This window comes from Lemur catta, chromosome X (assembly GCF_020740605.2).
Source record: "Lemur catta isolate mLemCat1 chromosome X, mLemCat1.pri, whole genome shotgun sequence".
Classification (NCBI taxonomy): Eukaryota; Metazoa; Chordata; class Mammalia; order Primates; family Lemuridae; genus Lemur; species Lemur catta.
Window position 1 is genome coordinate 34,734,368 of NC_059155.1, and position 6,000 is coordinate 34,740,367.

A 6,000-nucleotide genomic window follows, 5' to 3' on the forward strand; every position below is an offset into this window, starting at 1 on the left:
AACCCCAAAGCTTCACGCTTCCCCTGCAGTCATTGCAACTAGAGCTGTGGGAAGGCCCCTCCACCACAGTAGACCTCTGTACTGATACCGAGGTCTGACTGGAGGCTGTGTAGGTGCACTGCCCTGAAGAGAAGGCACAGCTGGCTTCTGAACCCTGGGCCCTGTTAGCTGGTGCCATTTTGAAGTCCCAATCCCAGAATGCTGCATTTGCCTGGGGGTAAGGTCCACAGCTGCTGACTCACCTTCACCCCTGCCAGGCCAGGAAAGGAGTAGAAAGGACAGGTGCTCTCATGTACCCCATATGCAGGTGTCACATGCCCCTACCACTGCCTGGGGACCTGGGAAGAGCAGGCAACCAGGAACCTGGAGTCTGCTGCCATAGCCTAGGTGGCTTTGCCTAGCCACACTTCCCATAGGACCCAGGAAGAACACATGCCTGTGGCCCTCAGTGCCCACTGCCCACTATCTGGGTAGCACAGCCACCACTGCTGCCACCTGGGAAGCCCCACTGCAGACAGACCTGGGTGGGGCAAATGCCAATGCAGCTGCTGCTGCTAGACATGGGTGGACCACTCTGCTGAGTGCCCACCCCACCACATGTCCGCCCCACCATGCACCATCCCACTGTGGTCCTACCCCACTGGGCACCTGCTCTTCCGTGGGCCACCTTGCCACGCATCTGCCCTGCCAGGGGCTGGTCCTGCTGTAGTAGCACCATGACAACCACAGGGGAACAGGGAGATGTAGGAGAGCAACAGTGATAAATGCTCACAGTGCATCCACCCCTCTCCTGCCTGGTCAGTCTTCCAGAGTAAGACTCAAGTACACCATATAGGGACCTCTCCCTCCCTTCACTGAGCATCAGAGGTTCCAGCAGAGGAGGACAGATGCACCACAAAGCTATCAATTTTGAGCTGAAGGAAGAGGTTCCAGATGAGAAGGACCTAGCATAAGAACTTTGGCAACATGAAAAAAACAGACTGTCTTGACACCTCCAAAGGATCAGAATAACGCTCCAGCAATGGACTCCATCCAAAAGGAAATTGTTGAAATGTCAGATATGAAATTCAGAATATGGGTGGCAAGTAAAATCGATGGGATTGATGAAAAAGTTGAAAACCAACACAAAGAAACAAAAAATAATAATTCAGGACATGAATGATAAATTCATTAAAGAGATAGATAATATAAGAAAAAATGTAACAATTTCTGGAAATGAAAGAGACATTTATAAAGTTTTAAAATAAAGCAGAAAGTTTTAACAACATACTACACTAAGCAGAAGAAAGAATTTCAGAACTTGAAGACAGGGCTTTTGAATTAACCCAGTCACTCAAAAATGTAGAAAAAAAGAATCAAGAAGAACAAACAATCTCTGAGAGAAATATAGGACTATGTAAAGCAAATGAACATAAGAATCATAGGTATCCCTGAGGGAGAAGAAGAAAAAGCAAAAAGCATAGTATTGATAGAGATTTAGACATCCAAATACAAGAAGGTCATCAAACACCTGGAAAATATATGGAAAATGGACATCACTAAGGCACATAGTCATCAGTCTGGCCAAAGTTAAAGTGAAGGAGAAAATCCTATAGGTTGTGAGATGCAATCATCAAGTGACTTACAAAGGCAGACCCATCAGACTAATGCCAGATTTCTCAACAGAAACCTTACAAGCCACAAGGGATTGGATTTCACTTTTAGTCTTCTTAAACAGAATAACTTCCAGTCAAGAATTTTGTATCTTGCAAAACTAAGTTTCATAAATGAAGGAGAAACAAAGTCTTTCCCAGATAAGCAAACACTAAGGTAACTTGTCACCACTAGACCTGCCCTACAAGATATGCTTAAAAGTGCTCTCTACATGGAACAGAGCAATCGATACCCGCCAGTGCAAAAACACACAAAAGTTAAAACTCACAGCTCTTATAAAACAGTAACACAAAGGATAAAACAAAGCAACTAGGTAACAATCAACATGATGAACAGAACAGTATCTCACATATCAACACTAACATTGAATGTTAATGATCTTAATGCCCTGCTCAAAAAATATAGATTGCATGCTATACATACAATAAAGAGTTGAGAACTAGAATCTATAAAGAACTCAAGAAAATCAGCAAGAAAACATCAAACAATCCCATTAAAAAGTGGGCAAAAGACATGAACAGAAACTTTTCAAATGAAGATATACTAATGGCCAACAAACATGAAAAAACGCACATCTCTAATCATCAGGGAAATGCAAATCAAAACCACAATGAGATATCACTTAACTCTGGTGAGAATGGTTTTTACCACATTTTCTTTATCCATTCATCCATTGATGGACACTTTGATTACCTATCTTGGTTATTGTGAATAGAGAGCACAGACTTTGGATTAAACTTAGTTTGGGTTTGGAAACCATTTTGCAAGATGCTGAGCTTTATCTTGGACAACTTATTCAAGTTACTTGCATCATAGCTTCCTTATCTGCAAGATAGGACTAAAAGTACCTTCTTCATGGCATTATTGAAAGGATTATATAATACACATGAAGTGTTTGACACAGGCTATGGGAAATCAATACATATTAATTATAATGTAAGCTGAATGAGGGATGGAATATTTGTATCTTTTGATCATTTCAGTATGCCTGGCACATAGAGATGTTCCATAAATATTCATTAAATGAATTGATTAGCAACTACTGTTATCAGTAATTATTTTAATAATTTTTCCTAAAATGCCAACCTAAATATAGGGTATCTAGAAATATATATACCCAGTGTTAAATTGGGCATAAAGCTGCATCTGTACATAGCAAACTACAACCTAATTTGATATGTAAACAAACTGCAACCTAACTTGAGAGTATATTCTGATAACAAGCCCCAGTCTCAGCCAATCATAGCAGCCAAGCTTTCAGCCAATCACAGGCTGCAAATTGCCAAAACGTATCCAAAGAAGGCAAACACGAAGCTGCAACCAATCAGGCTATTTCTGTATGTCACTTCTGTTTTCTGTCTATAAATACTACCTACCTACCATTGTTGGACGGAGCTCTGTGAACCTTTACTGGTTTAGGGTGAGGCCTGATTCATGAATCATTTCTTTGCTCAAATAAACTTCGGTGAATTTAATTTGTCTAAAGTTTTTCTTTTAACAACAGGGAATATAAGGTGTTTATGTAAGGATTACACTTTCTAATTTTGTATATCTACTCCCCTCTCCTTGTTCAATAATATCTTTAATGCTACTTTGCAGACACCTACTCAGTGCTTGGCGAATATGAAAATAAGCACGTTATTTGGGGATTTCCAGTCCAATGGAGACTAAATACACAACAGGACTAAGAACCCCATGAATTTGTTTATATTAAACATATATTGTAGTATAGTCATCCAAAATACTGTATATAGCATGTCATTCTAAAAGGTGTTACTTACAGAGGTATGGCTTTGAATGAACATTATTAGTTTACAGAGGAGACAGAAGAAACTGAAATATGATGGGCAAAATTGAGTAAAGATAGAAAACCACTATCCACAGTCAGAGGTTATAAGAGGTTACAATTATAAAAGGATAGATCAGCAAGAAATAGCATAGAAGAAGAGGAATAACACAATGAAGGAGCTGGTTTGTATAGTATGTTATTAAAATGCTGATTCTGTCATTTCTTGTCATATCATTTATTTTTCAAGACAAGTATCCAGCAACTGGCCTTAAAGGAAATGAATATCCTATCATAATCTATTTAATCCATTGTTCAGTGGCTTATATGGAGTGAAAAATATCTTTTTGTCTCTATAGCTTTGTGTCTGTGCCCAGCTTTAGGAATTTGCATTCCATTGAAACTCAGAGTAAATTATTCTCTGTACAATCATTGAGAACTAGGGTACAGAGTGCTCCACCACTTTTATTTCTTTCTTTTGTAATGGAATGGATAGCACAAATATTCAGAGATTTTTTTTCCCATTTATGTATTACAACATCACTTTCCTAACTCTTGAAGATAAATAAAATATTTTTATTCTATAATAATGGCATATTCATATTTACTTCATTAATGATAACTATTCACACTTCCTTTTACCAAAAGCATGCAGCAGGCTGATTTTGGCCCACAGGATGTAATTTGAAGACCCCTGGTTAAGTCACACTGCAGGTTTAGTCGGTTGCCCTCAAGATCATTTGACTTTCCAAGACTGGTCAATACCCATTCCATTCAGATGCCCCTTCCTCCAGAGGGGCTACTGTAAGTGTTTCAGCTATATTTATATCTTATTAATGATAGATATTTTTAGTAATTTGCATTAGAATGAGTAGTCACAGGTGAAATTATTAGCTTTTTATCATAACAGATGTTAGAAATCAACAATGAGTGAAAATTAGTGGTATTCAGAGTCAGGTGTTAACCCCTTTTGAGCTTCTGTAGATCCTAAGGGAGGTCAGAGGCACTTTGAGGAAACCATATAGTGCATGTATACCAACTAGTATGAAAATAAATCAGTATTTTAACAACCCATACAGTGGTGCTAGTGCTTAACAGCTAAAGATAAGTCCTGTCTAAAAGGATTTTATCTGATCTCACAAAATAGTTGAATCATTTTGTGCCCACTTGATAATAAATGTTTGCCTTATACATTTGGCAAATGTTTGCCTTGCACATTTGTCTTTATGCATGACAGAATTTGGTCTGAGAATTGCTTTCACTTTGACCTGCTATATAGAGGTTGTTGGGAAATAGATAAGCTCCACCTAACTCTAATCATTAGCAGCTACTATTCTATTGTTCTGCCTCAGCAGTCCGGTATAGCTTAATTCACTACACAGTTTGATCTCAACTAACAAGTCTTCAATAAAATATTTGCTGAGTTTCTACTATGTGCCAGGCATCGCTAGGGACACAGTGGCTGAAAAAAGGCAGATATCGTCTGTGCCCTTACATTTTTATTGGGAGAGAGATGGAATAAAAAATAGGCAATTAAAATGCATAAAAAGATTCTTGTAAGATAATAACCATGTACTATAATAATAGCTAACTTAAGGCTTTCTATGTGCTGGACATTGTCCTAAGCAGATGACATATTGGATTCTTGAAACTCTTTAGGTACTACAACCCTAAAGTCGTGGATTAAGATTTGAACCTAGGCAGTTTAAGGCCAGAGTCAGTGCTATTAACCGCTGCACTTCATGGAGTGTGGTGGAGTAACTTTGGGATGGGGGTGGGGGTTGCTTAGGTAGGGTGGTCAGTGAGGGTGGGTCTTAGCAGGCATATTTAAGCTGAAGCCTGAAGAATGGGAAGGAATCAACCATGCAAAAAGCCAGGCATTACAAACAGAGCACCCTAAAAAGGGAACGACTTTCTCTGATCCTGGAACAGAAAGAAGGTTAGTATGGCTGAAATACAGGAGGAGGACAGGGTTAGGAGTTTGGCTTTTGTTCAAAGGCAATGGAAAACCATTGCAGGGTTTTAAATTGGAAGGTTACATAACCGATTTAATGTTTAAAAATCATGCTGCTTGCTTTGTAGAAATGGATAATGGGGGAAAAAAGGAAAAGAATATAAAAAGAGAGACTAGCCAGGGGTTGTTGAAGATAAGAAAGAAAAAATGGTGGCTTAGGCCAGGGTAAATGCTGTTAGAAAAAGAAATTGCCATAGCCCACTTAAGAAAGAGTTCAATAGCTCCCACACAATGCTCCCTAACTTAAAATTTTATGAAATCTACTTGAAACTGAAGAGAAATAATTGTATTTTTCATATAGTGCCATACATTATCCTGAACTAAATTGCACACTTTTTTACCTTGAGTTTACACCTCTGTGTAGAACCCTAGAGATTGAAATGGGACTCAATTTTAATATGAAGAAATTTTTCTTTCTTATCCAACTGAGGTATACACACAATCTCATTTAAGATGTTACAAAAAGAATAGAGCTAATATAGCAACAAAGTTTAAAAATGATTATCAAGCATAATACATTATTTAGATTAATTGTCTTTGGAAAACT